This window comes from Mercenaria mercenaria, chromosome 19, assembly GCF_021730395.1.
Source record: "Mercenaria mercenaria strain notata chromosome 19, MADL_Memer_1, whole genome shotgun sequence".
In the NCBI taxonomy this organism is placed as follows: Eukaryota; Metazoa; Mollusca; class Bivalvia; order Venerida; family Veneridae; genus Mercenaria; species Mercenaria mercenaria.
The window spans coordinates 37,155,490-37,175,217 of NC_069379.1; the positions used below are offsets into that span (position 1 = coordinate 37,155,490).

The 19,728-nt window shown below is 35.9% G+C and overlaps 1 long non-coding RNA gene across 2 annotated transcripts; it reads right to left on the reverse strand.

Annotated features, from left to right (window-relative positions):
* Positions 1 to 993: 993 nt before the first annotated feature.
* On the reverse strand, positions 994 to 19,546 carry LOC123542887 (uncharacterized). Of its 2 annotated transcripts, none has more exons than XR_008368677.1 (4): positions 19,372 to 19,546; positions 13,157 to 13,306; positions 1,876 to 2,034; positions 994 to 1,480 (listed from the first exon to the last, which is right to left on the reverse strand). It is a non-coding gene; the product is annotated as an uncharacterized LOC123542887 (long non-coding RNA). The 2 variants fall into 2 exon arrangements; XR_006684853.2 differs by lacking the exon at positions 19,372 to 19,546 and adding an exon at positions 15,352 to 15,465.
* Between the last annotated feature and the right edge of the window lie 182 nt (positions 19,547 to 19,728).

The following is a 19,728-nucleotide window of genomic DNA, read 5'->3' on the forward strand; positions in this document are numbered from 1 at the left end:
ATGGGTTTGAAGTTTTGGTTCTCGTCACTGTCAAATTAAAATTTGCAAATAGTCAAATTCTCTACAGCAGTTTATTTGAACAAGGCGCATAAAGCATTGTGATTTCCAAATAAAAATATAATAGATATTAAAATAGAATTATGGTAATAAGTTAAGAATACGTTTTATCAAATGTACTGGGTTCTGTATAAAAGACACAGAACCAGTAAAAACATCCACAAAACTGCTTTTGCCTGTGTGGCATTGCGTGTCTGAACTTCAACAGACATTTTATTTCTTTAGTGATCTTTTGTTGTATGTGTTTGATTTCATACGGTAATAGATACTATCTAAACCCCCAAAAAGTTGCTTGAAACATGCATTTTTGTGAATCTTGAATCTGGCAGTAATGAGTTCAAAGCTAAAAATAGAATATTTTAGACTTAATGAATTAAACTGAAGGTTAACAGGCATGATTCGTGGTGAACAAGGATCATGTATCGCAACTTTTAATTTCCTTCATGCATATATAAGGAAATAATGTTTAGAACATATTAATATGTATATACATGTATTACAAACTGAGTTAGACCAGTCTACAATCTCAAGCATCTGATTGGTCAATTCTGAGCTTTATTTCGAGACTGACCAATGGCAAAGCCGCATTGCAAGACTGGTCTCCAAATTTAGTTTCAAATTAAGTTCCATGATGAATGCTCAGGAAGCGGAACATATGAGCCGTGCCATGAGAAAACCAACATAGTGGGTATGCGACCAGCATGGATCCAGACCAGCCTGCGCATCCGCGCAGTCTGGTCAGGCTCCATGCTGTTCGCTTTTAAAGCCTATTGGAATTGGAGAAACTGTTAGCGAACAGCATGGATCCTGACCAGACTGCGCGGATGCGCAGGCTGGTCTGGATCCATGCTGGTCGCATACCCACTATGTTGGTTTCCCCATGGCGCGGCTCATATAATGTATACGAACGTTTAAATATTCCAATTTTAATAAATTCGCATGCCATAACTCTATTTTCTGTGTAATTCTGTAAATATCTAACATATCTAAGTACTTGGGATTGGCGTATATATGTTTTAAGGTATGTTTATGATTGCTACACGTGTGCGGCATCTAATGTCCTAAAAGAGTGAAATTTTGCCACTTTGGTATATCCTCCGGACAAACCTTATAAAGGAAAGAAAGCGGACTGAAAGCGATCACAATTATCTCCATTTAAGCATTCAGGTGAGTCACGATGGAAAATATAATTGCATTTTTGAAGATGTCACTAATTTTTGCTCTTTTATGAATAAACAAAGTTTACCTTTTAGACGTTGACATCGTAGATCTGTGTTAAATGGGTAAACGTGAGCCAGGACAAGCAACGGGCCATCATCATTTTCATAATCATCGCTACCTTCACCATCATAATCGCTATCATCATCACCATCATCACCATTATCATCATCATTACTCTCAATGATCATGTCTTTCAACATGGCTGAAAATGAGAAAACGATGTGCAGGTTTAAAATATCTTCTGCTGTTCTGCTTTCAAAATTCAGTGCACATATATTTCATAGAAATGAAATTCTCAGACGAAATTCATACGTTGGAGTAAGAATTTCGTAGTACTTTATAAACATATAACTTTTTGTAAAGAACACTGAAGTAGGCTCAAATGTCAACAGTGTAAAAATATAATATATCATTATTGCCGCGTTACACTTCTTTTTGGTATTTTTTCAAGAGTGAGATCATATTCACCGCATCGGAAAATGTAGACCTCAGCAGACTATCAGGCAGCAATCTGGCAATATGTTACTTAAAAAGGAAAACGTTTGATATTTTAAATTACGTCCGACTGACTCTCAAAGTTTTGCACAAATATTTTACCTTAAGAAACTGCTGTTCTATTGTCTGTCAGCTGTACCAGTAGAAGTAACCATTGCAGAGCTGCGTTTCCCGAAGTGACGGCTGGCTTCGACAATACCCACTGGAGGTCAGCAATATTTTGGCCATTATCATCCACCATACAGCGATCTTGTCTTTGACCTGCATATGAGAGTTTGAATGATAAGTCTGTAATCCTGTCTTTTTATTCAGCGTTGCTGGCTATTCCAGTTTCTAAAAGTGTTCTATTTTTAACTTCCAAAAATTTGTGAAGACCGCGGAGAAATCATGCGCCAAAATAGAAACAAAAAAAGAAAACAAATGAGAGAAACAGAGATAAAAGGAAGAAACTGACGGCACAAACAATAAATTAAATGAAAAGAAAACTTAATGAACAAATAAACAAAGATAAAAAATAGTGCAAACCTTTTTTTCTACTTGTCCATATTGGCACACTAACACTAACATTATACATGTAGTCCAGAGAAAGCCCCGCGCTAAATGAACCAAATTGTGAACGACCTTAGCCCCAAGCTAACATCTACATGAATGACACGTTGATTAATTCACAAAAGGTGAGCAAAACCTCAATTCCATGTGTAGAAGCTTGAGAAGTGTAATTTCCCCCCTAAGGGGTATGTTAAACTGCTCAATTTACGGTTCGCTGAGTCGCAACATTCTTTAATCTAGTAATAAATTAATTTAAGGTAGGCACAATTTCAATTTAATATGTGTAAAAGGTTGAATCGCTTACCTTTTTTTCACGAAGAAATGCCAAAATGCTCAAGTGACGATTCATTGAGTCGCAAAAACCTTTTATTTATGTTGTTTTTTGTTTTTTTTCTTTTTGTCTATTTTTTTGTTTGTTTTGTTTTGTTTTTTGAGGGGGCGGGGAGGGGTCAACGAAACCTTCCCAATTTCAGTCAGAAAACGACTTACCAGCTGATGAAATAAGGCCTCTCCGGGACACGTGCAGGTACCTGATTAGAAGCACTGACCTTTCTTTAACCAGACTCTTGGGTTTTAAAGAAATTAATCAATCAGACTTTTAATAAATTTAAATGAACAAGAGCTGTCCGAAAGACAGCGCGCTCCACTATTCGGGGATTTGACAGTAAAATGAATGTATGTCTGAATAAGAGACCTCTACTATAAAAGGAAGATACAGCAAGGTACATAATTCCATCAGATACACAAATTAGAGTTATTAGAATTGTTACAACAAATGCAGGTGATGATGGTAATGATATATTTTGAGTTTCAAGTCATTATCTTATAATAATATTATAGTATCAAAGTTATGTCCAGAAAACGAAGTTAGTTCAAACATTTAAGTATAAAAGGGGCATAATTTGGTCAAAAATACTAACAGAGTTATGGGCATTGTTACCACACATGCAGATGATGGTGATAAACATACACTTTAAGTTTCAAACCTTTGTCTTATATTGCATTAAAGTAATATCCAGAAAGCGAAGAGTGCAAAAAAGTTTAAATACAAAAAAGGGCATAATTCTGTCAAAATACAATTACAGTTATGGGGTATGTAACCACACATGCAGATAAAGATTATAAACACATATTTTTTTAATTTTAATTTCAAGTAATTATCTTTTAAAGTACCAAAGATATGTATATTAATAAAGCTTTCGAAAAAAAATAGCATGAACATAATTCAAGTATAACTCCTTGGTGACCTTAACCTTGGGTATAATGGGCCCAGCCCCTGCATATATTATGTTTGTATGCCGGACAATGTTTTTGAGAACTAACAGTAAGGTATAAGCAAAAGTAACAAAGGTATGACAGAAAAACAAAGGTTGCCGAAAAACTTTAACTCAAAAATAACCTAAGTATAAGACTTCGGTGACCTTGACCTTGGATAAAATGGGCTCAGTTCCTGTACATACTTTGTTTACAAACTGGACAATGTTTACGTGATGTTACAGTAAGATAGAGCTAAAAACAAGACATGTCTGTAAGACAGCCAGTGCTCGACTATTCGAAATATTGTCTCAGAATTTGACCAAACTGCATGTCAGAGTTATGAGATTTGATGCTTTAAATTACCTTTATAACCCTAAAGGCACATCTGAACTTTTAACTTAATATCTGCATTTGTTCTGCAGATAGTAACTTGCAAACAAAACTTTAACTAGAATTATCCAAGAAAAGTCCTAAAGGGGGCATAATTTTCCCAAAATATATGTCAAGGTTATAGGACTTGATCCAATGAGGTTTGTAACTGATCTAAAAAAAAAACGAAAAAAAAAGTACTAGTAAGTAATAGCTGTATGCACTTCCACGCAAAACTTTAACCAGGAATTTCTAAGTCCAAAAGGTGGCTCAATTTGGCCAAATGCAGGTCAGAGTTATGGGACTTGATGCTATCAACTTGTTTTATAACTCCGAAGACAAATGTGATGTTTCAATTCAATATCTGCATAAGTTTGAAGATAGTAACTTGCATGTAAAACTTTAACCATGATTTTCTAAGTCTAAATTTGGCACAATTTGCTCAAAATACATGTCAGAGTTACGGAACTTGACCCAGTGAGGTTGGTAATGGGCCTAGAAAAAGTTTCAAGGCTATATGCCTTTAAATGATAGCTGTATGTACTTGCATATAAAACTTTAACCAAGGTATGACGCTGACGCCGAGGCCAGGGTGAGTAGAATAGCTAGACTACTCTTCGAATAGTCGAGCTATAAAAACACACACCCGAATGACAAGAATTCTGTATATACGAGGGCTGTTCAAAAATAACGTAGACTTTTGCTGTTAAATGTTGCTTATTGTGTAAATAATCATGTGAAATATATCGTTGTAATTCGGAATCTCTCTGTAATTTGGTTATATACTTTTTGTAACATTTTTGCTGATAGGCGAAGCGCGTCGAACGTTTTTATTACCATAGCTACGCATAACCGGCGCAGTCGCTTTTTGATCTGTCGCGATTTGAATTCGATCGCTAATGTTCGCAGCTAAAAGTACACTTTTTGCCCCAAAATACGCCAAAGTGCAGCAACACGTCAGGGCGACATGTATGGCTTCATTCGGACATGGGGGACGGAAGAAAACAACCGTTTTGAACTAAGTAAGTATTGCTGTTTATAATGCATGTAATGTCGTCATTCACTAACATGGATGATAAGACAGTTGCTTAGTTATGGCGAACAGCAACTGCAAATCATAATTCAATCAAGCAGACGCAACAACAATGTTCGGTTATATGTGTCTTTACCTCAAGTGGTATAAACGATTCTCAAATGGTCCAGAATTGCTTAAAACAGCGGGGATTGACGCCAATGTATGACGCCGTAGATAAAGACCAAGTACTCACGCTGAGTACCCTGTCTGAGATGTGTGTCGTAAGTGTTCATACATATTTAGTATTGTAACCAAACAAATTGTTTTGACTGAAGTATTGCTTATGAAAATTTATAAAATAAATTTATAAATATGAATTAATGCAAACTTAATGAAAGCATCACAATAAAGCCACGACGTCGTTAACGTCGTTGAAGCATGATCGCCGTGCGCCGGGTCGGTGTAAGTGACTGTTTTCGAGGAAGCGTAACTCCTGAATGCATGTTCATAATCGCGTCAAATTTGCAGTGCAGTTAGCAGGAAGGCTGAAAATTATGATGGTATATTTCTTGTTTTGCTTCATTAAAGTATTTAAAAACTAGCGAAAAAGTCTACGTAATTTTTAAGAGCCCTCGTATTTTGGCAGTCAAACATGTATTTCTTCGTTAACTTATTATTTTACATTTTCACTTCTGTAAAGGTAACAAACAAGAGCTGTCACAGCATGATCGACTTTCGATGCTGGATAATGAAACTGGGCACATCTGAGGAAACTGGAGTTGTTACTAGAGTGTTTAATGACTCTAATGGTGTATGAAGACATTGCACAATAGCCTGAGTTTGTGTCAAAAATATTAAGTAATGAGAGAGGTAAAGATAAAAAGTATTAAAACAATATATAAGTATATTCTAAGCAAAAGGAGGGGGGCATAATTCATGAAGAATTGGTGCAAGAGTTATGTATTTTGTGTAATGTGGGTGATGATGTGGAACAACTATTTCAAGTTTGAATCAAATGTATTTCATAATAATTATAACTGAGATATAGTTAAAATGCATAAAAATTAACCTTAAATTCTAAGTAAAAGGCGGCATAATTCATGAAAAATAGGTGCCTGAGTTATGCTCCTTGTGTTATATGACGTGGGTGATGATGTTGAACAACTATCTAAAGTTTGAATCAAATCCATTCAGTAATAACAGAGATAGAGTGAAAGTGCATCAAAACTTTACTGACATTCTAAGTAAAACGGGGAATAATTAATGAAAAATGGGTGCCAGAGTTATGCACCTCAAGTCATATATGGTGTAGGTAATGATGTTGAACAACCATTTTACGTTTGAATCAAATTCATTCAGTAATAACAGTGACACAGTGAAAGTGCATCAAAACTAACCTAAAAGTCTAAGTAAAAAGGGGGAATAATTCATGGAAAATTGTGCCAGAGTTATACACCTTATATCATGTGGATGGTGATGTTGAGCAACTATGTTATGTTTCAATCAAATCCATTCAGTAATAACAGAGATAAAGTGAAAATGCATCAAAACTTTAACCTGAAAATCTAAGTGAAAAGGGGGATAAATCATGAAATATTGGTGCCAGAGTCATGACCCTTATGTCAGATAATGTGTGTGATGATGAGGAATAACTATTTCAAGTTTGAATCAAATCCATCAAGTGATTACAGAGATAAGCTGAAACAAGAAACTGCGTTCAATAAACGCTTGATGTCCCCGGTGGCATCCTTGTCGATAAAAAGCAACCTAAGTCCAAAACGAGGTCAAGTTCAAGGTCAAACTGAGGTCAGGCTATGTCTGAAGATGAGGAATGGTTACAGGTTACATCTGCATTAGTATCAAGTCATTCTAGTAAGGGATATTGATGCTAGACGAAACGGTCCCATTTGGTTAACCAAGATATGGCCCATATAAAGCAACCTAAGTCCAAAATGAGGTCAATGTCAAGGTCAAACTGAGGTCAGGTCATGTCTGAAGATGAAGAATGGTCACAGGTTACATCTGAATTAGTGTCAAGTCATTCTAGTAAGGGATATTGATGCTAGACGAAACGGTCCCATTTGGTTAACCAAGAGATGGCCCATATAAAGCAACCTAAGTCCAAAATGAGGTCAAGGTCAAGTTCAAACTGAGGTCAGGTGATGTCTGAAGATGAGGAATGGTCACAGGTCACATCTGCATTAGTATCAAGTCATTCTAGTAAGGGGTATTGATGCTAGACGAAACGGTCCCATTTGGTTAACCAAGAGATGGCCCATATAAAACAACCTAAGTCCAAAATGAGGTCAAGGTCAAGATCAAACTGAGGTCAGATGATGTCTGAAGATAAGGAATGGTCACAGGTTACATCTGCATTAGTATCAAGTCATTCTAGTAAAGGGTTTTGATACTAGGAGAAACGTTCCCATTTGGTTAACCAAGAGATGGCCCATAAAACGCAACCTAAGTCCAAAATGAGGTCAAGGTCAAACTGAGGTCAGGTGATGTCTGAAGATGAGGAATGGTCACAGGTTACATCTGCATTAGTATCAAGTCATTCTAGTAAGGGGTATTGATGCTAGACGAAACGGTTCCATTTGGTTAACCTCGTACGGACGGACGAACGGACGGACGGACAGCATGATCACTATATGCCTCTCGCATCAGTAGATGCCGGGGGCATAAAAAGAGAATGTGTAAAAACTTTCACCAAGATGGGGACGCGGAAAGACGCCGACGCCAACGCCGGGTCGAGTAGGATAGCTCTCCTTATACTTCGTATAGTCGAGCTAAAAACAGATTGTCGACCGTCACATATTGAGTGTAGATATGTCTGGTTTTCCTAAGCTGATTTTTATTTCATACCATGGTCATAGTTCATATTTGGTAACTAAATACATGTACGTAATTGGGGTTCCATGCGTGCTTCAAACACACGCATGTATTTCATGCCGAAATCATTACTTATATCATCTATTTACATTTTTTTTTTGCTTTATTTTTAAACATACATGTATCCATTAATGCATGCATGCTTCACTCAACGGCGATGTCGTCAACTGTTTTATGGCAACTGTTCCACTGTGTTTTTCGCGGTGACAATTTAATAGAATTTAATAGAATCAGTTAAGCAGTCTGTACAAGAATATTTAAAGCCAAATCTAATTCTGCAGGTCAATTATGTCACAAATTATGAAGCAGAAATTGTCATGATTGTAGTATAATATAAAGTTTACACTATAAACTACATGTACTAAGGTTCATAACTCTGGTGTTACTCAGGCAATCTAGTTGAAACTTGACTGGCCGCATTTCCCTATAGAGGGTAACATGTACACTGTACATGACATTTTATTTAAATATACCAAACCACTTCCTTGATATGGCTCCGGATGGACTAACAGACAGACGGACGGACAACGCCAAAACTATATCACTCTGCCCTCGGCATAGGATAATAAGGGAGACTATCCAATCAGTGCGAGAGAATACTCGTTAATTCTTGTTAAAAGCCGACATTGGATATTTTCATAACTGTGCACAAGTTATGCTATCATGAGGGCATGTCCTATGGCAGATTATACACATTAGAAATCTTTCTTACGCAACACTTATTTTTGCCAATATTTTAAACGTTAACTGGCGCTTAAAAGCAATTTTAATAGAATACACTTTTGAGTCTATGTTATAAAAGAATGTATACTAAACAAAAGTTCTCACTAGACCTCTCAAGTTTTCATGACTATTTTTTGCAGATATCCATCAAATAGATTTAAAATCGGCCTGTTAAATCTTTATTTATATGGAATCATTCATGTAAAGTTTCATTTCAATCAAATGAGTTAAAATATGGATTTGCAGCTTTGATTCTTATCGATGTCAAACTGAAAATTCGCAAACAGTCAACTTTTTGGTAGGTCATAGGAAGAGGTGCATATTTTGTTTTATTATATACCTATATAAATTCTGTAAAAAATCGGCTTGTATTTCACAATTAAATATGAACAGACATACAAAAATTCCGTATTTTACCTTTTAAACTCCGTATTGTATGCTGCCGGACTATTTTCATTAATATGCATGACCCGACACATTTCTATAAATAGCACACATAAAAACTTCAGTAAACTCCATTTAATACCGATAAATATTAAAGATTTCGTTAAAGAATAAAACAAGAATCAAAATGGTAAAAGTATGTTATAAAAGGGTCATTATAACAGTAGCTAGATCTGGGACTTTGTATTCGGCTCTCGTGGAATTTGCCAGGTCAGATCACACTCGGCGCTTGCGCGCCTCGTGAGAACCGATCTGGCAAAATCCACGGAATACTGCATCCCAGATCTAGCTACTATTACAATAACCCTATTATATTATATTGTTTTAAACATTTGATTGACGCTTTGTGATTTCCAAATAATCGATTGATATCGACAATAGAATTCTGGCAATCAGTTAACAGCACGTTTTATAATATATGCGTGGTGCGATTTGACTGGTTATCAAACTTAGCGTAGATATATGCCCATAATCATTGTCAGCAAGTTTGTCGAAGATCGGATGAAAACTGTTGTAGAGCAGACAAGGCTAAATTCGCAAATTAAGAGAAATTCAAGGACTATAATCCGACAGTGCTTGGGGCGATCTGGCTTGACTGGTATTCAAACTTGGCTGAGATATTATGTCCACAAACTTTATATGCAGGTTTGGGGAAGATCGGATGAAAATTGTTCGATAATAATCCAAGGGTAATCCAAGGGTGCCAGGGTCGATTTTGCTGGTTATCAAACTTGGCCGAGATATTATGCCTACAAAGATTGTCATTAAGTATGCCCACAGAGATTGTCATTAAGTATGCCCACAATCATTGTCATTAAGTTTGGTGAAGATCGAATGAAAACTGTTAGAGGGCTGACAAGTTTAAATTTGCAGATTTCGAGTAATTCAATGGCCACAATTCAAAAGTGCCTAAAGCGATCAAACCTGGCCGAGATATTATGCACAAAGACAAATTTGGCGAAGATCGGATGAAAATTCTTTTTAATTTTAAACCGTTCCAATTTATCAAATTACGTATTTTAATCGTAAAAATTGGCGTTTCTTAAAAGCTGACACATTGAGACCTTTGAATCCTGACAATAATTGTGTTCTACTTAAAACTGAATATTAAGATGCATGATTTTTGGTAAACTAAGATCATGCGTGGCAATTTTCAATTTCTGTATTGGCATATTTGAGGAAATTATGATTAAAGAGGTTAGTGTAGAACTTTATTTTAGTATACATGTATATCTGACAGTGGAAAAAACAACAAAAGAAGTGAAACTCCGTAAAAATATCTTAAGCCGTATGAAGATGTAAATTGTAGTCATCATTTCAAACGTGTATTTTGACGAGTTCTCCCTTTTTTACAAATATTCTGACACAGTCAAATGGAACAAATTCATGCCAGAAAAATCCTCACATGCCACTTTTAAATAACTCTAAGATATGTTGGCGAGTTACATTAATAAATGTGAGTTGATATTCTTCATTAATGCGTATTTTATGATTATGTTTCTAACTTGATTGACGTATTGAAAAATATGACAGTGTGATTTCACTATAGGACTTTTATAATTTTTATTAGCAACATACCTTCCTAATTCAGTTCAAAGTAAACATTGTGAAAGTAGTATTTTGTAAGATACTGTGTAAATAGACTAGCTCTTTGACTATGATATATCTTTTTTACATTTTTATGTTTAAATGTAGTGAACTGAGCCAGTCTATATTCTATGCCCAATATCATGATAATTTCAACATCATTCCTCTGTGAAAATCTCTAAAATAGACTGGCTTTTGTCTCTATGAAATTAAATTCTTCAATAAAGGAAAAAATGTAGAAATATATTATCAGTCTAGTAACTAGTCTACTGTATAAAGTCTGACTGTTGCGTTAGAAAATTTGCTTAAATGCATTTCGTCATACAATTTACAGCTACATGCAGTACCGCCGTACAAATAACGTCCCAAAAGGAAAAAGAGCTGTCCGTAAGACAGCGCACTACACTATTCGGCGGTTTGACAGTAAAATGAACTTAGGTCTCAACTAGAATGTGTCTGTAGGTCACAGGGTACATTTGTCACAAATAAGGGAAAATATTCAAATGTTTGCAGTCTTAATGGGGTTTAGCCTCAACAAACATTTTATGAAAATGATACATTATTCTAGGCCATATACTTTTTGAGTTATGAACATCAAAAACACAAAAATCCTCTATTTTGGCTATTTCAAGGGCCATAACTCTGTAATAAGCACCAAAATTATGATTTTTAAAAAAGGGGGTGGAGCCAGCCAAAATATAAGAAATGTGCAAGTTTATATCATGAGAAAAACTCGCGCAAGTTTTCATCCATTTATATCATATACTTTTTGATCTAGGTGCGTCACAAGGTGAAAATGTGCATTTTGACTATTTCAGGGACCATAACTCTGAAAATATGGAAAGAGACAGACAAAAAATAGGAGGTACGCATGTTCATATCATGATAAAGACTAATGCAAGGTTTAATCAATTTATAATGTAATATTCTTTGTAGGTAGGCGTGTCACAAGGCGAAAATGTGCGTTTTTGACTACATTTGTATTTCAGGGGCCGTAACTCTGGAAATAATTAGCGGACCCAGATGAAAAATAAGAGGTGCGCAAGTTCGTATCATGATTATGACTCGAGCAAACTTTCGTGAATCTAAATCAAATACTGTTTGACCTAAGTCCAAAATGAGGTCAAGGTCAAAGTCAAACTGAGATCAAGTGATGTCTGAAGATGAGGAATGGTCAGAGGTTACATCTGCATTAGTATCAAGTCATTCTAGTAAGGGGTATTGATGCTAGATGAAACGGTCCCATTTGGTTAACCAAGAGATGGCCATTATAAATCAACCTAAGTCCAAAATGAGGTCAAGGTCAATGTCAAATTGAGGTCAGGTGATGTTTGAAGATGAGGAATGGTCACAGGTTATGTCTGCATTACTATAAAGTCATTGTAGTAAGGGGTATTGATACTAGACGAAACGGTCCCATTTGGTTAACCAAGAGATGGCCCATATAAAGCAACCTAAGTCCAAAATTAGGTCAAGGTCAAACTGAGGTCAGGTGATGTCTGAAGATGAGGAATGTACACAGGTTACATCTGCATTAGTATCAAGTCATTCTAGTAAGGGGTATTGATGCAAGACGAACGGTCCCATTTGGTTAACCTCGTACGGACGGACGAACGGACGGACGGACAGGATGATCACTATATGCCTCCCGCATCAGTAGATGCCGGGGGCAAAAAAACATTTTTCAAAAATGGCGGACATCTAATCGTACACCCTTAAATGAACTATCACGAAAGATTTATTTCTGGATATTCTCATTCAGTCAGAAAAGGAATAGAATAATTCAAAGTGTTTCTGAACTATTAGAAAGTATTGTAAATCAAATACCCAGTTCCGTTTTGAAATTAAGGAAACAAAAAACTTCATTTTTTTTTGTTTAATAGGGTTTAACAATTACATGGAACATAACGACAGTTCGTTATTCATTAAGGAAGTATCTCCGGATGTTTATTACTGAGCTGAAGAGCCGTCTGCAAACTAACAAATCTGATTGGTCAAATCCGCGCATAATTTAGAGTCTGACCAATGGCAAAGCTTCATTTCAAGACCGGTCCGCAAAATTTTAGTTTGAGTGTTTTGTTAAAAATAGTGTTACGTCCTGCATACCTATTTACAGTGCTTAAAAGTAACGTATATTTATCATTACTATACATTATGTGTAATATCTATGCTTATGAAAAGACATCTAATGTGTAAGAAAGGTAAAATTTTGCAATTTTGACTATTCGCGAGCCTTAATATTATTTTCTGTAAGATTCGGTAAATTATCGAACTCCTCCGCGAGTTCTTCATGGCTCGATTATATATGTTCTAAGGTTTGTTTATCATTGCTGCAGAAATGCGACATCTGATATGCTAACAGACTGAAGTTTTGCAATTCTTGGATATATTTATGGGTCAATCTTGACACAACGACAAAACCGGACCAAAGCGATCACAATCAACTCAATTTCTGCATTCAAGTGAGTCAAAATGGAAAATAGTAATGTTTTTTAAACATATTTCTATTTTTTTTTTTTGCTCTTATGTAAATAAGCATAGTGTTACCTTTTAGACGTCTGCTCTTGAAACAATGTCAACTTCGTGGGTCTGTGTTCACTGGTCAAAAATGAGCAAAGACAAGACAACTGTCGCCGACATCATCATTTTCATCATCATCACTATCATTCTTCACAATGATCTTGCCTTTCCTTATTACTGAAAATGAGAAAAAAATGGCACAGGCTTAAAATATCTGCGTCTCTTTTTAAGTACTACTACTTCTTAAAATTCTGTCCACTAATATTTGATATAGTGTAGAAATTCATATTTTAGCCGCAAGGATTTTGCTACAAGTTTATCAACAAATAACTTTTTATCGCTGAGAAGACTCAAAAGTCAGCATTCAACATATATCATCATTACGCTTATGTTTTGTTATTTTTGATATAAGATCACAAAGAAATTATCACAGTTCCGGTGTAATGAAGTATTTCGACCCCCATAGAATAATGACCCCCCGGTCATTATTCTATAGAAAAAGTGACCCCACGGTCGTAGTATTATGACCTCCAGATCATAGTACTATGACTCCCCCACGTGAAGTAAACTGAACCTCACGAATAATATTGACTCCCATAAAAAACGACCCCCAGTAATTTGGTCAAATTTAGTGATAACTTATGTATCCAAGGCCTAACTGCTGCATTTTATGCCCCCACTCGGGGAAGGGGGGCATATAGATTTGCCCTTGTCCGTTCGTCCGTCCGTCCTTTCGTTTGACCATTAGCCCCAGATACCATCGCTTGACACAGAAATCAGAGCATTCCGTAACGGGAAAAGGGATTCTATTTCTAGACGCTGTATCTTGGTGTATACATTTTTTTCAGGAAAATAACAATTCATAATACGTTCACAAAACACACCAGTGTCAATAATCCCTGCAGACTTCGGTATGAAGTAGTTCTTCAGAAGAAAACTGCACAAGAAACTGCAAGCATAGAACTTAGTATTAATAGAAGTTGCAATACTTAGCAGTGACAGTAAAGTACGGTAGCGGCAACAATAGAAAGTAGTAGTAGTAGTAGTAGTAGTGTAGTAGTGGCAGTGGTAGTGGCAGTTACAGTAGTAACAGCAGCAGCAACAGCAGAGGAATAAGTGACAACAACAACAGCAGCAGGAGAAGAAGAGGTAGATGTACAAGACGTATTAGTGGAAGCAGGTATAGTAGTATCAGTAGTAGCAGTTGTAGTAGTAGTAGTAATAGAAGTAGTATTACATGTAGTAGTAGTAGAAGAAGAAGTACATGTAGTAATAGCAATAGAAGTAGCGGCACCAGTAGTAGTAGTACAATCACAATGTTAACTATTGGCAATGGAGGGTATTAGAGTTGTAGATCTAGTAAAATTGTCCGTTAGGTTTGGTGGGGATCACTTTTTAATAGATATTATCGTCGAAAGTCTTTTTAGGAGCCGGTGTTTTACACGGAAAGAGTAACTTTTTTAAAAAGAATAATGTCCGTCAGTCAATATTGTATGAGAGTTCGAATTAAGTAAATTCGGCAGTGAGTATTTTACATGGAAGGAGTCACTTTTTCTATAGAATAATAACCGGGATCGTTATTCTATGAGATTCGAAGGTAGTCATCTTTAGAGAGTCAGTATTTTACTTAGAGGGGTCAGTTTTTTATAGAATAATGGCCGGGGTCGTTATTCTATAGCGTTTTCAAAGGGAGTCAGTTTTTTATAAGGGGAGTCAATATTTTACAGGAAAGGAGTCACATTTTCTATAGAATAATGACCGGGGGTCGATATTCTATGGGGGTCGAAATACTTCATTACACCGGTAAACGTGTAGGTTAGAAGTCTAACAGGTAGCCGTTATGCAATAGTTACTTAACAAGAGCTGTCAGTTGACAGCGCGCTCGACTATTCTCGGTGCTTGATAGTATAATATAAGCTATGAGTAAAACTTTAACATTACAATAAGCATATTCTAAGTCGAAAAGGGGCCATAATTCAGTCAAAATGCTTGATAGAGTTGTCTGCTCCTGTTTACAGACTGTGGTTATGATGGTTAATAAGTATGCAAAATATGAAAGCACTATCTCAATGGACTTTAAAAAGAGTTCATGCTAATGCTAACGCTGACGCCGGAGACAGTAGGATAGCTCCCCTATTCTTCGATTAGTCGATCTAGAAACGAATAGATTCGATTTTCTTAATAACACCCGACTAAATCTAATTCTTTAAGGCATCTTTTACCTTTCAGATGTCCTTCTACGAGGTACCACTGGTTGCGACAAATCCTGTTGGAAGTCATCAATATTTTGGCCAGTATCATCCACCATACAGCGATCTTGTGCATCACTTGAACCTACAAATAATTATTTGGATAATGAGTCTGCAATTTTAATTTTTGCCTTTTTATTTAGCTGTAGCTGTCTAGCCCGTTTTAGCGCCGTCAATGCGTTCTAAAGATCTGAGAAGATTGGAGAAAACACAATAAAACCGAGTAACAAATTCATGCACAGACAGAAAGAGAGATGTAACAAGTGCTGTATAATGACGGCTGTGACTAAATACAGAATTGGTGCGCCTGTGATATATTACAGACTCCGGTATATACCGGATTAAATAAATTTGAACAAAATATCTTAAATGTATATATTTTGTAACCATAGTGATTCTAACCCTAACCTTTAGTCAGTATATTATGCATATTATACACTAAATGCGCGCGGACATGCAAAAAAATGAGTATTTTTGCCGCGCGTTCCATTTGATAATAATTCCGCGCTTGCGCAGAACGGCTGCACAACTCTGCAATGAGAAACATTCTATAATGACTGGGTGCTTGACTATATGAAGCCCTTCCATCTAATTCTTATCTATATTATGTAAAATAGTCTAAATGTTTAAACATAACTTTCTAAGTTGAACAGGGAACATAATTATTTTACGAAATATAAGACAGTGTTATGAAAATTGCCCTGTGAGGTCACCACACAATGCTGAAGATATGTGTGAAGTCTGTAAACATTTGGCCCGGTCGTTTTTTAGAATCCTGCTCACAAGCAAAACTTAAACGTGAAATATTAAGTTGAAAAGGGGCATAATTTTGATAAAATAAAACCTAGAGCTATTTACATTTTCTATAAACTTATTTCATGCTTCAGAAGACGTGTGAAGTTTGAAAGCATTTGGCTTAGTAATATCTAACAGAACTGCTTACAGAGTATGTTTATAATAAACAATGTTTGAGATCGTCAGAAAATTCTGAATGTTGTTACATTATTCCATACAACAAGTGCAAAACATCTAATGACAGAAGTTTCTGTTCTACTGGTCCAGACTAAGACTCTGTATTTTAGAGACTTCGTGGCATTGTTTTATTTTTTTCAGTAATTATTTTATATGCGATAACAACAAGTAAGTTTTTAAATTTGTTTGACCCCTTTACATTTCATCATTTATGTTTTAAAGAGTTGTTAAGATAAATACTAATATACAACGCCAATGAATATGGCATTGTATAAAAATGGGCGTTTGATCAAATTAATCAGTTTTAGTTGAGAAACTTGCTTTCTTGACGTCGACGCCAACAAAAGGGTGATTACAAAGAAATCTACTTTTTGTTAATATTTTATATAGTTCAGCTTAAAACAATTAATGAAATGAAAAGAAGAATAAATGAGTCAATAAACAAAGAAGATGAGAAATGTGTTAACATTTTCTCTACTTGTCCGGTATCGACACGCTTTTAAATAAGTTAAACAAAAGTGAAATGGAAATCCCCAGCTAAATGAAGCAAAACACCATTTGTTTTGTATAATACGTGGTTCAATGTTAAACTAATGTTAGGCAAATTAATTTAAGACCAGTCTCCAATCTCAAGCAGCTGACTGGTTGATTCTAAGCTTTATCTGGAAACTGACCAATGACTGCAGTCTGAGACTGGTCCCCAAATTTAGTGTCGGCACAAAATTGGAAGTGTTGCATTCTGCATGTGCATTTACTTATACTTATCTTTACTTAATTGTCGTCTGATTTTCATGTGGCCAGATACATTATTTATAAAGTCAGTAATGAGTGCTATGGAAATGACACCTCTAATGTATTACAAGGGTAAAATATTGTAACTTTGACAATACGCGAGCAAGGCCAGTCTTAACAGAAGAAAGGCGGCCATAAGCACGCAGCTGAGCCAACAAGAACTGTCCGTAAGACAGCACGCTCGACTTTTCTCATTGCTTGACTCTGAGTTAGAGCTTTGCCTGTAAAATCTTCATAAAATTTTACCTAAAAGACTCTGAAGTTATAAACGGGCATAACTCTTTCAAAATTCAAGCCAGAGTTATAGGGATTGTTCTCCTGGTGTAGATACCTATTTTGAGTTTCAAGTCAAAAGCTTTGATAGTTATATAAAGATATTTGACTGAACCAGAAACTTTAACCAACGGCGATCGAGTCTATATTTCTTCGGAAAGTCGAGCTAACAATAGCTGTCACGCGAGACAGTGCGCTGGACTATTTCAATGTTGGATGGTGAAACTGGGCACATCTAAGGAAGCTGAAGCGGTCACTAGAGTGTTTAATTACTCCGATATGGATGATAGCTTGTGTCTGTGTCAATGTATTTAGTAAAAACAGAGATAGAGAAATATACCAAAATATCATATAAGTACGTAAAAGGGACATAACTAATAGAAAATGGAGTTATGCCCCTTGTGTCATAGTGATATGATGTGGATGATGATGTCGAACAACTGGTTTAAGTTTTAATTAAATCATTTCTGTAATAACAGAGATATAGTGAAAATGCATCAAAATTAATCTAATATTAAAGTAAAAATACAACAAATGGTGCCAGAATTATGGACTCGCGTCATATGATGTTGGTGATGATGTGAAACAACTATTTAAAGTTTGAATCAAATCCATCTAGTAATGACTGAAATAGAGTGAAAGTGCGCCAAAACATTACCCTGCAATTCTAAGTAAAAAGGGAGATAGGTCAGAAAATACTGACGTGAGAGTTATGGCTCTTGTTCCAGATGATGTTGGTGATTATAAGGAATAACTGATTTAAGACTGAAGCAAATCCATATAGTAACTACAGAGATAAAGAAAAACAAGAGCACCACCTGGCGGGTGCAGACGCTCATCTAATTTTTTGTCTCTGTATAACAGAAATATTGTCCTACCCGTGTGTTTTTATGATATTTTCTAAGTCCAGAAGGGCAATAATTCTTGCAAAAGGCAGGCTGAAGTTATGTTTCTTGCTGTACAGAGTCAGCTTTTGATGGTGAACAAGCGTTGCAAGTTTTAAAGCAATAGCTTTGATAGTTTAGGAGAAAAGCTGACCAGAACATAAAACCTAACCAAGAAACATGAATTTCTAAGTCCAAAAGGGGCCATAATTCTTGCAAAATGCAATGCAGTGTTACGGTACTTGCTGTGCAGAGCCAGCTGTTAATGGCTAATAACTGCTTCAACTTTTAAAGGAACAGATTTGACTGTTAAGGAGAAAAGTTTACCTAAACGCAAAACTTAACCAAGAAATATGACATTTTCTAAATCCAAAAGCAGGATGGAGTTACGTTTCTTGATGTACCGTGTCAACTATTTATGGTGAACAAGTGTTGCAAGTTTTAAAGCAATATGCTTGATAGTTTAGAAGAAAAGCTGACCTAAACATAAAACTGAACAAAGAAATACAATATTTTCTAAGTCCAAAAGGGGCCATGATTTGCAAAAAGCAGGATGGAGTTATGTTTCTTGCTGTACATTTTCAGCTATTGATGGTAAACAAGTGTTGCAAGTTTTAAAGCAATATGTTCAGGAGAAAAGCTGGCCTAAACATAAAACTGAACAAAGAAATCTGATATTTTCTAAGTCCAAAAGGGGCCATGATTCTTCAAAAAGAAAGATAGAGTTATGTTTCTTGCTGTACAGTGTCAGCTTTTGATGGTGAATAAGAGTTGTAAGTTTTAAAGCAATGACTTTTACAGTTTAGGAGAAAAGTTGACTTAAACAGGCGACGCCCATAAGGTGATGACAATAACTCATCATTTTTTTTTTCAAAACAATCAAATTAGCTAAAAGGAGAAAGTGCCACAAAACTTTATCCAAGGTGCAGACGTGGAAGGACGCCGACGCCGACGCCGATGCCAGGGCGAGTAGGATAGCTCCCCATATACTTCGTACAGTCGAGCTAAAAAAAGAAATGCATTTTTGAAAATGTAACCAATTCTTGCTTTTTTATAAATAAGCATTGAATACCTTCTGGATGTTTCTTGATCCTTTTTTCGCTCGAAACAAGGGTACTCATCGTAGATCAGTGTTCACTGGCCAAACGTGAGCTAAGACAAGTAATTTGTCGTCGTCACCATCATCATTACAAGCGTAACCATCATCATTATCATCATCATCATCATCATCATCTTTATTCTTCACAATAAGCGTCCATTCGAGCATGACTGTAAACGAGAAAACGTTGTGCAGGTTCTAAAATATCTGCTGTTGTACGTCTATGTTGTTGTTACTGATTATAAAAATTCGCCCACCGAATTTCGATAGGAATGAAATTCTCAACGCCTTAACATATAACTTTATATCAAGAAGGCTCAAAGGTCAACA